This window comes from Martes martes (genome assembly GCF_963455335.1).
Source record: "Martes martes genome assembly, chromosome: 3".
NCBI lineage: Eukaryota > Metazoa > Chordata > Mammalia > Carnivora > Mustelidae > Martes > Martes martes.
Genome location: NC_137890.1, coordinates 100,868,204 through 100,890,506, shown reverse-complemented (window position 1 = coordinate 100,890,506; position 22,303 = coordinate 100,868,204). Strand labels below are relative to the sequence as shown.

Sequence of the window (22,303 nt, the reverse complement as noted above, 5' to 3'; positions counted from 1 at the left end):
TTATCTTTCTCTTCCATCAGGCTAAAAATCTGTAAGAGGCGAGTCTAGGAGGAAACTGGGGGGGGGGGGGGAGGGGGGAGGGGAGTCAGGGAGGAGAAAAAAACTGGCATTTGTTGAGTCCTAGCAAGTTTAAGGGACTTTCATATGTATCATTAACTCCTTTCATTTTCCCCAGAACCTATCAGCTAAATAATCACCTCTCCAATTTCAAAACGAAACAGATGTCAGAGAGGTTAAGCAACTTGCTCAGAAGTGCACAGCTCAGAACAGCAGAGTCAGAATTGGAAGCCAGGTCACCTTGGTCAAAGACCAAACTTTTCCTCTCTACCCTGCCCCCCTCACTCCTCTGAACTTGTGAGTTAACTGCAGCTCAAACTTCAAGGTTAAGGAAAATGGTATCCCAGGTTCTAAAAACAAACAAACAAACAAACAAAAAACTTCCCTAAGTCATAATCTCATGGGGACAGGGGAGAACATTAGTGAATATCCAGGAAATCAGAAGAGAAGGGGGAAAAAAAGTCCAATTTTCAAAAACAAAAAAACAAAATACAGGGTTCAGGGGTGGAAATGAATTCTAGAAACTAATGAAGTTAGCAGGTATTCAAGTTCTACGAGGAATATTCAGCAATAGTTTGCAGTCACTTAGAAAAGGCAGTCTGTAGCACAAAATGGGTTTGCAAAGAGCCAGTCACTCCAGACAAACTTTATGCCCTTTCTGGTGGATACCCTTAGCTGGTCAACCAGGAAATGGTGACAGAGACACAGAGGAGACATAAAGCTTCTGTTTCGGCAAGCCACGTGACCTTTCATATGACTTCACCCCCAAACACAGCTAGACAAGGGCCTGTTCAACTTCCTAAGCCAGAAGTCTTCACAAATACTTGGTTCACACATCCCATTAGTAAAAAGGGAGCATGTACCCCTAAGATATGTTCATTTGTTTTAAAATAATAAACATGTATATATTACTGAAATATAAGCCCTTTTTTTAAACTTTATTAACATATAATGTATTATTTGCTTCAGGTGTGCAAGTCTGTAAATCATCAGGCTTACACGAAACCTTTAACTTTAATGAAAAAAATAAGAGTAGAAGTTTTCACATTTTCTTCCCATACCCCAGGGGTTATCCTGAGTACCAAATTTTGGAAATCACTGCCCTGGGCTCACAACACAGTGGCCACCTGGAGCCCAGTAACCTTCACCTTCATTCCACCTGAGCCACATCCCTGACATCTCGTCTACATCAACTGTCCCTGTCTCCACTCCCAACACTGCGGGCCTGCCCTCTATGCCCCAGAGTCCTGGGAGCACTTTGTTCCATTTTCCTGGGCTCACAGGCTACCCTTCCCAGACTCCCCCATCTCTCTGAGTCATTTGCTTCCAAAGTCCCCTCTTTCCCCAAATCCTTGTCCTTCCCCACCGTCATCACGTAGCAGCAAAATTCCCAACAAACTGGATCTCCCAGAAGAGTCTCCTTTCCCTTCTGCACGCAAGCAGTTGGGCAGCACCAGAACAAGTAGATGAAGACACAGAAACCGACCACAGGAGCAGTGTTACTAGTGACTTCAAGCTCTCCTCTTCCCTAGACCTCTAACATCAGAAACTCAGGCTTTTTCCTGTCCTCAATCTGCTCCATTTCCCTTTACCCCCAGCCTGCAATTCCAAACTTGGCACCCTCTCCCCGGTCTACTTCCAGGAGCCAGCCTGACCTGCTTCATCCACCCACTCCAACATTTACCGAACGTGCACTCTGTGTCGGTGCCCTTCTGGTACTAGAGAGGCAGGACTGAATCTCATGGCACGTGCATTCTAGTAAATTCTAGAAAGCAAACAAGGCCCGCCATTGGTAGGTGATGGAAGTAAAGCTGTTACAGAAAGAGCTGGGAACGGGCAGGGGCCAGAAAATCCTGGTCGTGGGATGTGACCCGCTGCACTTCCTACCTCTCCCCTTTCCAATTTTTTTGTTTATTGAGAGGAAAATCATCTGTCATTGAATCAATCCCTAAAGATGTACAATTCAGTAGCATTTAGTACATTCACAATATTATGCAAGCTCACCTCTGTCTAGTTCCAGAACATCATCACCTCAAAAAGAAACCCCGGGCCCATCAAGCAGTTACTCCCCATTTCTCCCCCTCCACCCAGCTCCTGAAAGCCCCTAATCTGCCCTTGGTCTGGTGGGGGGTTACCTATCCCGGGTATGTCCTGTCAATGGATCACAGTCCCTGTCTATAATGACAACACCTCTGCTCCTCCAGATTCCCTCCCTCTGGCGACTGCTTTCCCCCCTTACTCCTATTCCCCTTTACTTTCCCCCTCCACTCTCCCCACTCCCCCACCTCAGGACTTTTCCCTCCTCCTGCCCATAAAGCTCTGTCACCTGAAGCATTGGTCCTGAGACCCCAGCCTCTACCTTCAAAATCGCCTTCCTAGCTGGCTCTTTCTCTCCTTCTTTAATGCCGAAACCCACACTGACCCCGGTCCTTAGCCTCCCAGATTCAGGCCAGCTTCGCACTGCGGTGGAAGAACCCGTACAGCACAGCAGCCGTCTGATGATGCCTTGAATGCAACACGTCCAAAGTGAATGGTCACCCTCCTGTCCCAGCCCTCTAGCCTCCTTTCCCCCACTGCCACTTCAAGTTCCCGTGACCACTTCTTAGGACCACTGCAGAAGCTTCTCCCCTGCCCCGATCTCATTCCTGTTCCTTCCACCCTTCACAGGGCAGCCAGGACACCCTATCTGAAATCCACAGTTGCCTGTCACTCCCTCTCAGGAGCTCTCTCCGCAGTTCTCAGGAGCAAGCCCCATCGCCTCCCCACAGCAAGGTTTCCTGACGCGGCCTCGTCTCCAGCAGCCCCCGCCTTGCCCTCTGTGTTCCGGGAACAGTTGACCGCTGAGGCAACGCTCGAGTTACCCCTCATAACCTCTCTCCTTGGCACGCCTTCCCCCTGATTCTCCCAAATTCTGCACATCTTCCCAGGCCCGGTTCAGGTATCACCTGCCAGGAAGTTTTCCCTGATGCCCCCGGTTAGACTAGGCACCCTTCCTGCCTGACAGGGACCGCCATTAGGTGTTTATGGATCTGCCTTCCTCTTTAGACTATAAGCTCCCTGAAGACCCTATTTATCTCATCCACCCGTCTACCCACCTATCCACTATCCATTCAACAAAAATGCCCCAGAGCCTACACTGGGCCAGGCACGAGGAAGACAAGTGAACAAGGCGAACATGGTTGCTGCCTTCAAGCAGCTGACAGTCCGGCAATGGAGGTAACAAGAAGGTGCGGCAGCCCCTACACACACACACACACACACACACACACACACAAACACACACACACCTCACAAGCATGGCACAGCGTGGGCTCTAGAGCCAGGCTCCCTGGGTTCCAATCCTAGTTACACTACTTGTTAGCTCTACAACCTGGGGCAAATGACTTCACTTCTCTGTACCTCAGTTTCTTCATCTCCAAAACTCGGACAATCGTACCTCCGTCACAGGGTTGTTGGGAGGATTAAAAGAGCTACAGATATAAATCAATGGGACGTATCTATAACTCCCTGGCACATAATAAAAAACACTTGTAAGAGGTAGCCTTTCCTAGGGCGCCTGGGGGCTCAGTCGTTAAGGGTCTGCCTTCGGCTCAGGTCATGATCCTTGGGGCCTGTGATCAAGTCCCACATCCGGCTCCCTGCTCAGCGGGGAGACTGCTTCTCCCTCTCCCTCTGCCTGCCGCTCCCCCTGCTTGTGCTCTCTCTCTGTCGAAGAAATAAATAAAATTGAAAAAAAAAAAGAGACTTAGCTGTTCCTACTAATATTGGAACAACAGAGTATTTATGACAGGTCCCTGCCCTAGATGAATGGTCAGGTGTTGTGTTCACCTCTGGACACCTATGCCTGACATATAATTCCTCAGGAGACTTGCCCACTTTGGCAGAAGAGACAGGGGCTCACGAAGCTAGTTAGTGGCAAGGAAAGCACAAGTCCCCAGACCTCTGACTTCCCAGCTGATATTTCCTGCCCCCTTCCAAGAAGACCCTTGTTACCCAGGTCTGCACAGCTGCTCCACATCTGCCACGGTCTGTCCTTTTCCACAGCAGAAAGGCTGCCGCTTGCTACACAGGCCCCTGCATTTATCCCCCCGCTTCCCCTTCTCATGTTTCTCTTCCAATCCTGTTTTCTTTTTCTGTTTTATAGCCTACGGTCCCTACAGTCTGGACGTTCGGAAGACAAGCAGAGATCGCTGCATTCTTCAGGGAGCAGCTTAACCAAATCACAGGAGCGGGTGCAAATCCCTGAGCCCACCCCAGCCAACCCCCATCCCCAGTCCCCCTCTTGGTCCCAGTGGTCACTCCTGATGGGGGAAAGCTTCGTCACCAGAAAGTTTCATTTTGCTCACTCGGAGACTGTTTATTTGGGGTGCTCCAAGGTTCAGAAGGCAGGGCCCCCAGGCACCGAGGTGTAGAAGGAAGGCCACGTAACAGCTCTCAACTGAAAGCCTGATCCCAAATTTCCAACCAAACCACATAACTCTCACCCATCCGCCTGCTTACTCTGGGTTGCCAGCAGTGCCTCTGAATGGCATGTCATTCTTTGGCGCTGCTGACTTGATGATGAATGGCAATCCAGCAGGACTTTTGAGAGGCCACGGTGTGGACAGGACTGCTGTTAGGAAACTTTGGCTTTTACACCTCCACGGGCCTCAAAGGCAGCAAAAGAACACGACACAGGGAACAAATAAATCCTGGAGAGCTGTGTGATGTTCTTTATTACTTTCCGTGGTTGGGCTGTAATACCAGTTATAAGTACCTTGGGTTTCATTTATCTTCGTGTCTGCACCTCTGCTGAGTGTGTTCACACGTGTGTATCTGAGGCTCTCGGAGGCACGGAGCCTCCTCGTCACAAGTCAGAGTGTCCAACACTGGCTGGGCCGTCTATTCAGGTGCTGGGATTTCATTTTAACATCTCACGGTAATGATTATACTGCACAAATCGGCCTTGATAATAACAGTCGTGGACAAAGTGCTAACAACGGGGGTAGTAAATTTCATCTACACACCTTACTATTGAGAATCTACTCTATCACTCTGTATCATAACAGCTACTGGCTAGGAAGACGTTTGCCCTGGATATGAGATTTTATGAGTCTCACTTTATCTTTCTTGTAAATGCTAAAGCGGGCCCATTCTTTTCAACGAAAAATGGAAAACCACATCTTAGGAAGAGAAAAACCATCTGCCTTCCCCGAAAAAAGCCCCTTTCTATACTTTTATATAAAAGAACATCCCTACTAGACATTTCTCTTGCCAAAGGGAACGTTTACCTAGCCTCAGAAGCATTTCTCTTTGGCTCTATACGTAGTGCAGAACGCATCTTCACAAGGTTATTCAATGGGTGCCTTTACCAATTCATCTGGAGATGAGACAGCCTGATCTAACACATCTAATGGAGAACAGACAGGCTTTGGAAACAGAGACCCGAATTAAAGCCCCAATCTGCACCTTATTAGCAATGGGACATTACATACCATCGGAGCCTCTTCTCCCAGCATAATCGTTACCAACATTCCCTTTTACTCTCAAAAGTGTTCAGGTTTGGGTGGTAAAATTATATGGGCCCCTTATGATTCTGTGAGTCGCTGCACACAAGACACTTAACTTCTCCAGACCTCAGTTTCACATGTGTTCAGTGAAGACAAGTGAATCTAATTTACAGGGTTGTCATCAGCATGAAATCAGACAATGTGCTCCAGGCCTGGTTCCCAAAAGTACTCCCGTGAACACCAGCTACGTGCTCAAGAGGTCCACTTTCGGGGAAAAAGCGTTATTCTGTACTTGAGGTCCTCACCTTTGGATTGTCAGTTTGAAGACCTGTATTTTCCACTTTTCATGGTGATGGGGTCTCTAGAATGGTAACGGGATCTCTCTGTGTCTAGCAGCTGCACCATTAACTTCGTTGTCCACCTGACCGGGAGATGAATCACTCACGGATATTTAAACTTTCATCCTCCAGATCTTCTGCACGCTGTTTGCTCTCTCCACAGATCAACATTCATTCCACACCAAACTTCTATGAAAAACAGACCCAGTAAATGCGGCTCAGAATGGGGAAGAGAGGTAAAGGAGCCTTCAAACTGAGCAAAACCACCACTCCTCAGCCAATGAAGTTGGTGCATTTCCTGCTTTCTCAAGTCTTTTCCTAAAAAACACCTGGTCTTATGGATCCAATGACAGGACAGTTTCCTTGGTAAAAGGATCTGAGGTATCTCACTTCAAAAATCAGGCCAGGGGCGCCTGGGTGGCTCAGTGGGTTAAAGCCTCTGCCTTCGGCTCAGGTCATGATCCCAGGGTCCTGGGATCGAGCCCTGCATTGGGCTCTCTGCTCTGCGGGGAGCCTGTTTCCTCCTCTCTCTCTGCCTGCCTCTCTGCCTACTTGTGATCTCTGTCTGTCAAATAAATAAATAAAGTCTTAAAAAAAAAATCAGGCCAAATGATGGACCAAGAGGATATAATACAAAGTGAACTCAGTCAGAGAAAGACAAATACCACATGACTTCATTCACATGTGAATTTAAGAAACAAACAAAGAAAAAAAGAGACAAACTAAAGATCAGTCTCTATAAAGAGCAAACTGAGGGTCACCAAAGGGGAGGTGAGCGGGGGAGGGGTAAAATAGGTGATGGGGATCAAGAGTACGCTTAATAGTGGTGAGCACTGTGCAATGTACACAATTGTTGATTCACTATATTATATACCTGACACTAATAGTAAATACTGCATGTTAATTATATTGGAATTAAAATAAAAAATAACAATAAACAGGCTGTGTATTAAAAACTTACTTAAAACAAAAAAAAAAAAAATTAGGGTAAGTGGCACCCACAATCTTGCACATAAATCTGTAAGGACAATAGGTAGCACAGGATCAACAGAATTTTGCTGTTCCCTTTTCCAAAGAGCGAGCAAGAGAGATGCTGTCACTTCATTAATTAGCTTGTTAAGTACACATATGTTCTCTTTACTCTGACATGAGCAGTAACAAGATCATGTAATGGGGCTGCTCCTAATTCCCTAAGGGAGTGGCTTTTACTCCATGAAAAATTTGATCAGTATAAGCCCACAGAGAAATGAAGGTTAAAAATTTCAAACTACTCAATTCCAATCTTCAGCATATTTTTTGAAACAAAGAAAAAATACGATTCCCATGATTATTTAATATGGTTGTCCAAGATATTAGTGTTGAATGCGTGAAGAACTCTCCCTATGCTCAACTTCTAAAAAATTAGAAAGGAAATGTTCAGCATTTTCATGCTCTAAATATAGATTTAGAAGCTGTGAGAGGAAAAAGATGCACATGGCAGCACAATGACTCCGTGTCTGGAGGACAGCAAGGGCATTGGGCTCATCTGTGGCAAAGTCATTTCCTATTAAGAGAAGTTTCCAGAAACAGAGAAAGGTTGAGGTTCTTCCCAGAGATCCAGTGATAGCTGCAGCATGGCACCCTGTAGGCTGGACTCCCTGGGTGGCAAGGTGGCAAGTGGACACCGACGGTGCTGTCCATGTCCACCCAAACCCTAACTTCTAGGAAATGCCCCTCCCCCACATGTGAGATGGTAATGAAAAACACCCTGGCAGCCATTTATGCAATATTTCTTAAGCAATGCAGTCTTTATTAGAGTTGGTTATGATTATGTAACTCTGAAGCATACAAAGAGGAAAAGAGAAGTTGGGATGTATATAGGGAATTGTCTTGCAAAATGTCCGTGGTTTTCTCCACTTGAAAAACTAAACTAGAAATCACACTTCTGCTTAGGATTCAGATAATCAGTATGTTTTGGCTTTAAATGCATCATGTACCTTGTACTGATCAATACAGCCTTGCCAGAGGAATGTTCTGACAAACTTGCCTCCTCATGTCTGATAAAAGAATGAGCTGAGGCTTGAATCAAGCTCAAACCCTTGACCAGTTCTGGTCTAAGAAGAAAATAAGCCAAATGGGGATAAACCCACACCCCTCCCACATTCATATCTGGCACTCTTGGGGAAAGGCCATGTTAGGGGAAGGTCAACTCCCAACAAACCGAAGAGACAGGGCAGGGTGGGTGGGCACCTCGCCATTCTACACTGTGATTTCTGTACCACCATCCCCCGCCCCCGGCAGATGGGGGACATCCACAGATCCCTTCTCGGGATTTTTTTGAAGACATAAAATCAAATATACAGGATTACGGAGGAAATTGATGATATTTAAATACGGTTACCAAAATATTTTTTTAAATTGTGGTATAATAACACATATGCTTGTTTATTAACACATTAAAAAACACTATCTAGCTGCAGGTGTAATAACCACCATAATTTTAAAGTACTGACATTTCAAGATATTGGTCAGACATCTATAACATGAGATGAAAATATTGGATATCTACTGGTGACAAAGTCACAGACAATAATAATCATACTGTGATTTATGGCCAATTTTCAAAAGCTAAGGATTGCTCAAATTTGGGTTAGAGGTTAGTGAAAATCAAGGTGTAGTATTTTCCTGAACAAGCTCACAGCCTGGGCTTAAAGCCTGACAGATGGGTCTGCAGTAGTTCATGTGAAACTCAGGTGATAAGCTGATTTCATTCCCTATGCCTATGGTTCTTCCATAGGAGAGAATGACGAGGAGACCCACAACCGAGCCCTGGCCCAGCAGGAGCCAGAAACCACACAGACGGGGGGGTGGGTGGTGAGCACCATGGAGAGTCCACCATCCACACAGACTGAGCAGTATGGGGCCAACACATCTCTTTCTTTTTTCACAGTCGGCCACAGAAAATGTATGAGGTACAGTTTTTTTTTTTTAATTTCCTAAATGATCAGTGTTAAGAATATTTAATTTAGTTGAATCATTAGATTAGAAGAAAAAAATGACTTTACAAATCACTTCTCCCAGTGCAGTGTTCTAACCTCTACCAGCCCTGAAGCTCCCAGCTTAAAGCAAACTTCTAATACCCCTTCACTATCTCAAATCAACTTCTTAGATAACCCTCCTAAACACAATTTCAAACATATATACTTGTTGCCCTCAGAGTAAATGAAAAGGAAATAAGTGATAACAAACCTAACAGGTATTTCGATATGCAATTGGTTGGGTGAGACCGATCTAGAAGGCATAATGGGGTCATTAGTTGCTTGTGTTTTAATGTAAAATCAAAAAATTGGTTGGCTACAAATGAGGGCCGAAATGGGTGACATGGTGATGCCAGGGTTGGTGTGATTTTTCAAAATGGCGAACATTTCTTGGTGCATTTCCCAATGAAACAAAACACAGTCTTCCGTTGTCAGCTGAGAAAGACAATGCTTACCTAAAACATACAAAATGTTCTTTGTTTATGTGTAAGATACGGCCTCTAGGTTCAGGTAGTAAACAGGTTTTGTTGTCCATGATTGTCTCATAGTGCGACATGGGATACATTTCGGAGTGTAAGACTGTTGCAAGGGCTCCCAGGTGGCTCAGTTGGTTAAGCATCTGCCTTCAGCTTGGATCATGATCCCAGGGTCCTGGGATCAAGTCCCACATCGGGCTCCGTGCTAAGCCGTGAGTCTGCTTTTCCCTCTCCCTCTGCCCCTCCCCCCATTTGTGCATGCGCACACTCTCTCTAGCTCTCTCTCAAGTACATAAATCAAATCTTAAAAAAAAAAAAAAAGACTGTTCTACCCATCACAGTTAGCAACCCTGGTCCCCACCAATAAATGCTAGTAGCACTCCCCAATCAACAGCCAAAACTTCCCCCACAAATTTCTACAAAGCCCCCATAAGGCTCCCTGGAGCTAGCCAAAATCCCATTGCAATGCCTAGCTCTGCCCACCTCTGGGTGAGGTCAAGCTGGGCCACTGAGGAGATACTCCCCAGGAAACTACAATTTGTGTTACAAGAAATATTAGTCATGCTGGATGACTTCCCCTAAGTAGCTAGTGTCACCCACGTTCTGCCTTTGGGAAGAAAGAAGCCCAAGGCAGGGGAGAATTAACCAACCAGGCAGATGGACTCAAAGAGGAAGCAAAGGAGATTCCTGGGGTGCCCAGAGCCTCCCGCCCTAACATGAATTCTGCACTTCGTTGAAGCAAGCTCTATCAGGTCCCTGTTGCTAGCACTCAGAAGAGTCAAACCACCTGCCTGAACTAAGGGAGGCAATTAAGATAAAAAATACTCAGGGGGCATCTGGGTGGCTCAGTCAGGTGAGCATCTAACTTGGGCTCAGGTCATGATCTCAAGGTCCTGGTATCAGGCCAGCATAGGGCTCCAACTCAATGGGGAGTCTGCTTCTCCCTCTTCCTCTGCCCCTCCCCTTGCTTGCATGCTCTCTCTGGAGCTCTCTCTCTCTCTGATAAAAAAAAAGCAAATACTCAGAAGAATCTATTCTAATATCAAAGAAGCCACCTTATTTAGGAGACATTTCTCAGATCCTACCTAAACTCTTCATGCTGTAGCTGAAGCTCATTTATTTTGATTTCTTTCTCACTGCTGATAAATAAATGAGCCAGCGACCATTCTTCAACTGGTATTTCTGATTCTAGAAAGATACATCCAGATCCTTCTGAAGGCTTTTCTGCCTCAGCTTCTTTTCATCAATCTCATTAGTGATATGACATAAATAACATTGTTGTCCCTCCTTGACAAGCTTGGAAAATTTAGGTGTCAGAAAAATTTGGTCTTTAAGGGACCGAACTGGGTCTCAATAAAAAAAGATTTTTTTCCAAAGTCTTTCCAACCCCCAGAGTCCATGATTTAATGTATTTAAATTTTATTATGCTCAGGAATAATATCACCCTAATTCAGAAATGTGGCAATAAGGACCAACTGCCAGAGAGGTGTGGTAAAAAGAAGCTACCTCTGTTTCTCTCCCACTTTCACTAATGGACTCCATTATATCACAAAAAAAGGCACTGCTGAAATCTAATGAATAAATAACTAGCACTTGAATGGAATCTGTGTCCATTTTAATCCCAGTTAGTTTCCACAAGAAAGCCTCATTTAAATTTGAAAGGGGGGGGCGGATAATATTACTTCAAAATGATATATTTTAGGAATGCTCCCAAAGTGTCTTATATAAGCCAGTCAGGTATAATGTTAAATCACAAAAACATTAATCGTTGAATCTAAGTAAATAGAGGAGAGAGTCCAAGTATGACACAGGTAAAGGGGTAGTTCACATGTGACAGATTTGTTTAGTATAATTTCCAGAAGAATATCAGGAGAGCTAAAGGTCACTTGAACAGTGTCTTCTAAAATGGAGGGTCACAGCTAACTGATAGGTTATGAAATCAGTTCAGTGCAAGGGTCAGAAAACTTTTCTTCAAGAGCCAGGTGGTAAATACTCTAGGCTTTACAGGCCAGATGATCATTGCCACAACTACTCAACTCTGCCACCGGAGCTTGAAAGCACCCACAAACAATACATGATCAACAGGAGTAGCCAGGTTCTAATAAAACTTCATAAAATCAGCAGCAGGCCATGGTGCTGACTCCTGACCAGCATTTTTTAAGTCCATGAAACAGAACAGGAAGCATCTGAGGGCTTCAGAGGCAGAGGGGTAGATAATGTGTCTTGAAATTCTCCTTGCTGTTATATACATGTAAATATGACTTAGGAGTTAATATGAATTTCTTACTGTACATTGGGGGTCAAAGCCAGCATGCTAGAAATAACAAATAGTTTGAGGAGGAAAAGCAAGTCTGCTTTGGACTTAAACTGATACGAATTTAAAAGACAACCATGTTAAAAAAAAAAAAGGGGGGGGTAGAAAAAAGGGTGGATACAATGAGCAAGTTCTTGAGCCCAAACTATAACCTTAAAAGAATATTTTAAAATGTATTAAATTTGTACAAAGAATATTAACTAGGGATGAGCAGTCCAAAATGATCTTCAAAAGGAAATACTTCTCACTAAAAATACTAAAAATACTTCTCACGCTATTCAAACACCTGATGTGAGGTGTGTATCGGTTAGCAGTTGCCATATAACAAACTTCTCCAGAACTCAGTGGCTTAAAACAACCACCATCGCTTGTTTCTACAACTCTACGGGTTAGTTGGCTGGTTCTGGTGACCTAGGACAGTCTTAACTGATCTTGGCAAGACATGCTGTGGAGACTTTGAGCACCCAACAGTTCAGCTGTGGGCTGGCTGGTCTAGGGTAGCCTCGGCTGATACCACTGGGCCCATCCCCATGTGTCTCTCAGAACTCTCCATTAGGCCAGCCTGGGCATGTTCTCACGGAGGTGGCAAGCCCAGCTATGTAAAAGGTACTCAGAAGCATGCAGGCTCTTTTAAACTCCGTCTACAGAACGTCTGCTAATGTCCCACTAGCCAAAGCGTCACGTGACCAATCCCAGTGGTGGGGAAGGGATGGAAGGGGGACTACAAAGTTAGAAGGTAAGAAGTGTAGATACAGGGAGGCCATTAATTGGGGCCATTAGTGTAATCAATCTACCACAGGCAGTATTTACTGTCATCACCTTGGCAGAAGCAGAGAGATTCAACATTATTTTACATTTCCCCATTACCACTTCTCAGTTTGTTTTTTCATTATCACATCAGAGGCAGAAAGGCAGAGTGAAAGGAACCCAGGCTTCGGAATCAATGAGATCCACTTTCGTATCCTGGCTCCCACACTTCTGGCTTCGTGACCCTGAGTAAGTTTCCTCTGCCCCTCGGCTTCCTCACTGCAGAAGTACTGCTGATACCACACAAGCCTCAACATGTAAATGTGCACAGCTCCATGTCTGACCACAGCAGAACTCAAATCCTAAATACTGGGTTTTGCAAACAGTCCATTTTAATACAGTCAAAAAAGATGAGGGAAATAAGCAAATTCCCTAGGGTACTAAAGTTCCTTCACAGAAAGGAGGAGTTCTACATAAAGAGTAAAAAAACATTTCTTGACAGTTTTGAGCACTGCGGGAGGCAGAAAAATGGCCCCAGCGATGTTCACGTCCTAATCCCTGGAACCTGTGAATGTTACCTTATAGGACACATAGGATTACATTAAGGATCTCGAGATGAGGAGATTATCCTGGATTATCCAGGCGGGCCCAATCTGATCACATAGATCCTAACATCAGAGAACCTTTCCTAGCTGTGGTCAGGGAACCAGGTTGATGGCAAAGGGGCAAAAACTCAGCTGAGCATTACTGGTTTGGACAGTGGAGGAAGGGGGCAAAAGCCTATGAATGTGAGCTGCCTCTAGAAGCTGAAAGAGGCCAGGAATTAGATTCTTCCCTCGAGCTTCCAGAAGGAGCAGACACTTGATCTTACCCAAAGAGGCCTGTGGTGGATCTCTGATCTACAGAATTATAAAACAATAAATTTGTATTGCCTTAAGCCACTAAATTTGCCGTTATTTGTTACAGCAGTAACAGAAGGACTGCATAATCTTGTAATCTTTATACCAAAGGCTGACAATAACAGAACCGAAGTCTCTCTTCAAGCCACTGGAGTGGGAGGAAGAAACTGGAACTTGGAGAACACTAACTAGGCATGGCATCAAAAATGGAAAACTGCATCTGATTCTGGTTATAGGGGCAATTAGAGAAAAGGCATTATGATAGAATGAGCAACTTATTATCACCAAAAATACTTTATAGTATTTTCTTTACTTTATAGCAGTCTATAGGAAAGTGCAATAAAATCATTATTCATATAGTCTTCAAAGACAACCTAACTATAGCTCTGACTAGCATGTGTTAGGGAAAAGCCATATCAACAAAATCTTTCCACACAAACTTTCTAGGGACTTCTTTTAACTGAAGGCTGCTCCAGATCTGCAGCTCCAATCTGATCACTCCTGCTTTCTTTGGTAGATGATATGACAATAAGGTAATACGCCCTAGCAGTGTATTGACATGGACACATATATGCCCTATTTCACACACAGTCCCAATTTGTTGGGCACCCATACGCCCACGAATTATGCTCACAGTAAGGAAGAAAAAAAAATGTCTACAAAAAGTCCACTGATTGATTTAAACAATGGAACGGTAAACAAGCACGACCAAACAGGCCCTCCAAACTAGGAAAACACCTAAGCATATGAAGGACAGACTAAAGAAAGTCGAGTTAGGTAAAGAGGCTAAGCTCAGCCAAGAAGGCACACTAGAAGAATCCCACTGATGTAGGAGAAGCTAAGAGATGCCTCATTCGACACATGAGGAAACGGACTCATGGAACACCAAGTTGACCCGCACGAAGACAGCCAGCTAATTGCAGAGGCTGGCCTGCCATGGCGGCAGTTTACCCATGATGCCCGGCTGCCTCGTTGATCATGTGACTGGTCATGCGCACATGCTCTGTGCCAGGCAATGGAGCTTCCAGTCGCGCTTTCTAGAGCTCCGTACTCCTTTCTGAGAGGGGTCAGATGTATTGCTTTTTTTAACCAACCTAGGGAACAAAAAAAACAACTTTCCCTTTCTGAAGCTTATTGGACAGGGGAAAAAAAAAAAAAAGCAAATAAACAACAGTGAATCTATAGGAAAAAAATGATAACATTCACCCAAGAGAATTAAGTCTGTATGTCCCAAATAATGGAGGATGAAAAATCATCCCATAATGTCACATAATGAGGCCCTTCCCCTCCCCATCCCTTCTTAGTGCTCCACTAACCCTGGTGGCTCTGAAAAATGAGAAGAGTGGGGGCGAGGGAAGTCCTCTGGAAGTACAGAAGTACAAAGAAACGCACCGAAGGGACACAGAAACATCATTCTTTGCATGAGGCAGAGATAGTGCTCTCCTAAACATGATGCGTGAGAGAAAGAGTCGGTCATTTAGAAAACTCATTGGCATGAGCACTAGTAAATAAAAAAATCGGAACTGAAAATAACAGATGGTTAAGGGGAAAAAAAAAAAAAAGCAGCTGCAAGGAGATTGATATCAAACTCCCTGTTCTTTGAACGTAGTTGTTTCTCAGGGAAGCCGTAATGAAGTTATGTGCACAGAATTTGGCCCAGCTTGCGGCCGGGTAGATCCTTAGCCACTTTCCCCCACGGCACTATGCCACACAGAACCACAGAACTCCCGGAGCCCGGTCATTTTCTGCTCTTTGATTCTCAATTCCCCAAAGGAAAAAACAGCTTCACTAGGCAAAACGGGTTATTTCTAGGCTGAGAAGTAGGGACCAAGACCTTTTATTTCTAAATATACAAAAATAAACATCCCTAAAGAATAGTGATAATAAAGGGTTGGTGCTTCTTCGGTAAGCATCTCAATGGTGTACTGAAGGGAGTCGACCAGCAAAAGCAAAAACAACTTGAGTTTTCCCTCAATCTTTTTTTATCCAGTAAGGGAATTTTCATTCTTTATTCCACACCTCCTTTGCCATATGTAGAGGATTATACGTCAGGACTGAACAGAACGTTGGCGCTCATTCAATCTCCTCTTACTTTTCAACATAAGAACTGAGACCCAAAGTGGTCACGTGGGCTGAATTAATGTGTTCTTCATTTGCATACTGCTTCCCGACTGAGCTGAACTCTTCCTGGTGGGCCCTGACCAGGACTAGACTTCTAACTCCATGAGCAGCTATGGACTATTTTTTAACCAGAAATGTTCAGAATCAGGAACAGGCAGGAGCCCTGGTAGGCCCCATGTAACTAACAGTCATATGGAAGGAGTAAAATGAAAGGAGATAGTGTTTGCTGTCACACCCAACTGGAAGATTGCACGAAGTATGGTGATCCCAGTGGTCAGAGGAATATTTTCCAGGATTCCAGACACTGTGGGAATGTCCTCACTGGCCCTTTATTGGAACTGTTAAGAAATAGCTCTGAGGCCACTGCCAGGTCACTTCTTGCCTACCCCACGCTTCTGTAGAGTGGAAATCAATGCTGAGTGGGGTCAGGAGCCCTAAGACACACACACACACGGAGAAAACTTACGAGTGAAACGTAAAATCCCTCCCAGACTATATTCTTAAGATGTCAAACTTACCGACATGAAGAAGAGGACACCTCACTTAAAGGCATCATTTAAGTTGCTCAGATTCTCCCATGTGTGGATGGTGAAAAGATGCAGACACACCATCTGCTCCCCACCAGACCTAAGGTGAAGTTGGTTGTGAGCTCAGAGGCACAGGGGGTTCTTGGAGGGGGAGGGACAGATGCCAAATGACCAGCACATTTGCTTCCTGAATCGTTTCTACAAACAAAGGGGCACACAACTGTTATCAGTTGTTATCAATTGTTCGTGTGAGACCAAGGGTCAGAACTGAAACCCAGCTTTGTCACTGCTGTCCACTGGCTGATGAGACTTCAAGTAAGCCCTTCTTGCTCTCTGCAAGAAGGAATCCAGAAGGATCTCCCTGAATTGCTTTCCAACTCCTGAGTGTCTAAAGCTCCTCTTGGCTTTGGTTGGAAAGAAAGTGCTGGCTGCTTCAGGATGAGCTTACTAGCCTTAATTAAGCACAGCTCAGCTAATATGGACTCTGGACCTAGACCACTTGCATTCAAATCCTCACCTGGTCACTGCTAGCTGTGTGTGATCACAGTCAGGTTTCACAACCTCACAGACGTCCCATATATAAACTGGGAATGACAACAGTGTCCACCTTACCACTGTAGGGAGTAGTAACGGAAATAGGAAAGAAGCATATGCAATCAGGTCAATTACAGAAGGTAAATTTTTCATCCCATCTCTATTGTTCTGCCCACCTCCTGACATTTCTCCATAAGGACACATAATATCTGTGATGATCATCAACACAACACACACTCATGAGTGGACTGAGACAAAAAAGAGATCCAACACTATTACAGTGGAAGACTGTTCCATGGAGGATACTTACGAAAAGCATCTTTTTTTTTTTTTTTTATTTGACAGAGATCACAAGTAGGCAGAGAGGCAGGCAGAGAGGGAGAGAGGGAAGCAGGCTCCCCGCCGAGCAGAGAGCCCGATGTGGGGCTCGATCCCAGGACCCTGGGATCATGACCCGAGCCGAAGGCAGAGGCTTTAACCCACTGAGCCACCCAGGTGCCCCACGAAAAGCATCTTACCAGCGTGACGGGACTTAGAAGCCGTCTGTGCTCAGAGCTACAACACTAAGGAGTACAGCTGAGACAGGAGTGGGTGGGCGGCACACATTCCCTCCAGGGCCAGCCGCAAAAATCAGGGTGGGATGCAGAAGTGAGGCTGATGGAGAGAAGTGAGTTGGGGTAAATGGGAAGGGGACACAAACCAAGAGAGACTGTGGACTCTGAGAAACAAAATGAGGGTTTCGGAGGGGAGGGGGGTGGGGGGATGGGTGAGCCTGGTGGTGGGTATTAAGGAGGGCTCCTATTGTATGGAGCACTGGGTATGGTGCATGAACAATGAATGTTGAAACACTGAAAAAAAATTAAATTAAATTAAATTTTTAAAAAAAGCGAGGCTGTTAATCTATTCTAGGGGTAACCTTGAAGGGCCAACTTTTTTTTTTTTTTTTAAGTAAATCAAATGCAAACACCAGTATTTAACTCTTACAAGTAATAAAGTACTTGGATGCGCCTCACTCCTAAGGGCATGGGCAATAGGGTGGCGAAATACTCCTTAGCCATGCTTGATAACCATCCCAGGTGGGGCCAAGTTCCAGCAGCCCTTAACACAAGCACTGCAGGAGAGGGGGGTGGCAGGGACAGTTTATAGGGAAAACTCCACCAAACCCGGCCATGGCAGCTTACTCCCCCGCCTGTCCAGATTTTTCAGGCTGGACAAAGGGCCTTGATGGAAAGGCTCCTGTTCGCTTTCCAGAAGGTTATGCATTTGGATAAGAGAGCTCTGGGATTTTGAAAAAATAAAGTGATCCTTCTAACCCCTCTCACGAACACATACAGCTTTCCAGATGTGACAAAGTTGGGAAAACATGAATTTAATTGTAGCAGTGAAAAAACAAATAAATAAAACAGCCCAAGGAAGCAAACAGAGCACAAGTCCCCATGCTTCCAGCTGAGAGAACATAGTTAAAGTACTAAGGCTCCTGGGACCCACCTTGGCGACCTTCCAAGAACTGGTACTTTGCGTGAACACACAGAAAGAGAAGGTCAGATAAATTAAAAGTTCAAAAGGTAATTTTAAAGAAGGACATCTTTATCCTCAGCCCCAGCACAGGGCATGGCTCATGGCAGCTGTGGGACAAACTTACTCCATGAACCCACCTGCGGCTGGCAGAGAGGTCACACGGGGCTCCGATTTGTGATGTTGAAAGCAGATGCCATATAGGATAGGGACCGAGGCCAAGACTAGAAACGTCAAGAAGGGCTGGGGGGATCTCTACTCAGTTTCCAACACATTAAAAAGTACAACCATCTTCTGGTTATTAAGAGTGACTACACTTCAAAGTACTTATGAACTTTAAAGGCAGCCTAGTAAAACTTGCACTGACAAGCACAACACTTATTTGTGACCCAAACCTCTCAACTGTCACCCACACGGCATCCACCCCAAATATAAAATTATTTCCTCTCTCTCTCTCTCTCTCTTTTTAAGTACCTGGATTCTGGAACACATATACCTCTGTCAGCCAACACTCTGTTAACTCTTCACCTGACACAAGGACCCTTTCTCAGATTTTGCCATACACAACAACAAACCCCCAGAGACAAAGCTCCTAACAGTGTATGCTTTCCTGAGATTTCCTATAATAAGATCAACACAGGAAGCCCTTCACCCTACCAGCAGCCCACCCTTCTAAAGCCAGGAGGCCAAGACATGCAAAGAGCTTTACTTCTCTTGGGAAGGAGCAGGGCAACCACCTGCCTGAATGACCATGGAGTGAGAAAGGACGTGAACTTCCCAACACAAGTCTTATGATGACTGCTCTGTGCAGTTTTCTGGACTTCTCTGCAGGGCACCCTGGCCACTGTCTGTCCCCTGCCAAATCAGTCTGAGGGTGACACTGCAGTGACTTGATCTGGAAAGGTGGTGTTAAATGACTGACATCTACAAGGGATCCCGAGGAGTCACACTTCTCATGGGAGGAGCCAAAGCCCCCCCCCCAACCCCACTAGAATCACAGGGGGACTCTGGCATTTCAATGTGTTTGAAGGCCAGCTGGGCAGAAGGCTGCTTTAGTTATTTTTAAACTGAGAAAACTGAATGGGAAGGGAGAAAATCTGAATTCCTATGATCTCCTGAGAGGTCCCTTCCAGCTCCAAGATGCTACTAAAGAACACTGCATATGCACATACTTCTTTATAAAAACGTATATATACATACATATGTGTGAATATATATATGTACTGTATTCACACTTCAAACACAAAGCACTTGAAATGTGCACTGCTGAGATCAAAAAGCCCATGCGCTGCTTGGCAGAGGGGCTGGGGTGCACAGATGCCATTGGCAGATTTGGGCAAGGCCCCCAGCCCTCCTCCTGCCATCTCCCTCCGCCTAAACACCAACCCAACCAGCAGCTGCGTGTGTGGAGGCAAGCCCCACAAGGCTCTAAACCAGGACAGCAGACTGCTTTCTCCTAGTGACTCCAGGCCTAGGTGTCCCAAACACAGGCAAGTTGGAACAAAGGTGGAGACCAAAGGAAAAGTCTAACCCTTAAGTCCTGGCACCCAGCTCTGCCAGAGTCAGGTGTCAGGCACAGGAGGTCCTTTCTCCTTTTGTCCCAGCTCCTAAAGGGGGCAAAACGGTCACCTTCTCCCTCCTCCCCATCACTCTGTTTTTCAGGGCCTCTCCACTTACCTCTGACTACCCAGATGGCAAGTTGGTAACCGGAGAAAACTAAACTGCCTCTAGAAAATGGAGCTGCGCTCCAATCCTAGCAGTGCCAAACTTAAGGGTGCTTGTCTCAGCCTTAAACAGTAACAACAAAAAGAATTTGTAGGAAAGAAGGAAGTGGGTGGTGGTGGTGAAAATCCATTTATCAAGACAGATCTGTGATGGGTTTGGCTATCATGAAAAACTGTTTTTTGATTTCTTGAATTAAAAACAAGGCAGTTCTGACCCTTCATCAAGGCTCAAGATACCCGTGATAGAGTTGATAACATGGTGGTGGTTGGGGGCGGGGCGGAGGGTGCTCTCCGAGTAAAATCCAACCAAGTCCCTAGGGTCCTGACAATGAACACAGACGAGAACACCAGCTTGCCACTTATGTGTCTTTACAATGAGATCCCGCAGCTAATACTCGAATCTGAGTGTTTCCAGGTGCCCTGTGGCCATCCCACCCGAACCCCATACACACCGCGGCTTTCCCCTCCCCAACTTCACAGCTCTGTAAGTGCCCAGCCTTCTCTAACTGGGCCGCCAGAGCCCGGAGCGAACAACAGTGTCTGCCCCGCGCCGGGCTTGGTAATCGGAACCGGGAGCACCGGGCCCTAGACCTCTAGCCCGGCATCTCCGAAAACCTTAAGCATCGCCTGCTTCCAGCAGAGCACCCCGCTGGCGCTCCGAACAAGGCTGGACAATGCAAGCGCCACCTCTTCCCTCTTCCGCGCGGTAGCTACGAAACCACGGCTTTGTGTGTGACAGCAAGTGTGCGCGAACGTCCCCAGCTCACACACCCCCTTTCACCCAGTCTGCTCCCGGCGCGGGGTCGGTGCGCTCGGAGAGTGCATAGGGAGTGAGTCCACCGCGCAAGCGGCCGCACCGCCAGGCCTCTGGCCTCCCGGCCTCGGACCTGGCCTCGGGGAGCGGGGGATGACATCCACACCCCCGTTCCCACCCGCGGGGGCGGTCGGCGCCAGCAGCGCTGGGATCTGAGCAAAAGCGAGGCAGGGGCCAGGGGCACGAAACGGCGACAGGCGGGCGCCGCGCCCCCCACCCGCGCGCTCGGTAGCCCCCAACTTAGCACTCCGTGGACGGGGAGGGGGGCCCAGAGGGGGCCGGGAGGGGGCCGGGCGGCTCGCGACTCGGCAGGAAGTTCCCAGGGCTGCACTGAGCATGCTCTCGGGGAGTGTGTGCGCGCGGGTGTGGGCTCTGCGCTCCCCGCAGCCTCTCCGGCCGGGCAGACTCGCGGAGCGCCCTGACGGGGTCGCGGGCCGGCGACCGGCCCCAAAGGATGGGGGGGTTCCCCCGGGCTTCCCGGTTCCCCAGCCCGGAGCGTCGCTCCGCCGCATCCCTCCTCTTCTGGGCCCCGGGCCAGCCTCCCTTCTTCTTCCTCCCCACTGGCCGTTGGCTGAGCCCGCCCTGCGCGCCCGGGTTCCCGGGACCCCAGCCCGGCCCACACCCGCAGCGTGACCCCACCAGGCTCCTCCGCGGTCCGAGCGCCCATCTGCCATCCCCGGCAGCTCGCCTACAGTCCGCGCCACCAAAGCCTCCTCTGGACAGTCCCTTGAAAAGCCCACAAGCCTCTTCCCCAAGGGCACTGGGGGCCTGCTGTCTCCCCTGGGGAGGGCTGCCCCAGGCAGGTGGGCGCCTCAAGGCGCGTCCCCCGCTGCACTCCCGGGTCCCCCAGAACGGTCGCAGCCAGGGCACCCACGCAGGCGGCAGGCAGAACCCCCGGCCGCGCCGCCCTCGGTGCAGGCTCTCCCCGCCCGCGCCCAGCTCCCTGCGCCCTCCGCGGTCCCCTCTGCGTGCATCTCCCCGCGGGGATGGCGAGCCCGACGCGATCGCCCCGACCCAGTGGCTCTCACCTCCTTGTTGAACAGCAGCAATAGCAGCAGGGAGCGTCCGCCAGCCGCTGTCCCCGCGGGGCCCACGACGCGGCGGGGCACGGGGTCGCGGCGCCCCGAGCCAGTGGCGCGGCTACCTGGGCTGGATCGCGCCCGGGGCCGCCGCGGCTGCCGCGGGAGCCGCAGGGCCGCCGCCGAGCGGGCCACGGCAGGGACAGTCTGCAAACTCCCAGCCCTGGCGGGGCCGCGCGCGGCGCGTCCACACACAGCCCGGACGCGGTAGCGACGCTCTTCGCGGGCTCAGCCCAGCGGGGCGGGGGTCTGTCCGCAATTTCCCCTAACACCCCCAGCCCAGCGTCTCTAACTTCTCACCGCTTCTGGGCTCGCGGCTCTTGAAGGCAGGGATTCTGGCCAGGGACGTTCGGCAAACTCCCCGCCCTCCCAGGCCGAGCGCTCAGCCAATTCGGAACGCCCCAGCTTCTCAGGGGCCGTCTGCAAACTCTCAACTCTGTTGGAGAGGACTTCTAGCAACCTTTCAATTCTGCAGCCCAAAGGGAGAAAGGAGCAAGGGAGACAGGTTAATCGCGGCCATAAATAATATTCTAGCAAGGTCGGGGATAGTGTGCCAATGCTCATATGACAAAGCATCCTCCAGAGTGGTGCAGTCCAAGGGCCTCGAAGCACCTGGGGCCTTCTAGCTGCGAAGCCCAGTAAGGGAAGACAG

General features: G+C 47.6%; 1 protein-coding gene across 1 annotated transcript in view; it reads right to left on the bottom strand.

The window, feature by feature from the left end:
• Window positions 1-21,998, bottom strand: part of MGAT5 (alpha-1,6-mannosylglycoprotein 6-beta-N-acetylglucosaminyltransferase) — a 312,019-nt gene extending 290,021 nt beyond the window's left edge. The window contains exon 1 of the mRNA XM_080799785.1: window positions 21,601-21,998. The gene's annotated coding sequence lies outside the window, so the exon portion shown is untranslated. The remainder of the gene's footprint in view (window positions 1-21,600) is intronic.
• Between the last annotated feature and the right edge of the window lie 305 nt (window positions 21,999-22,303).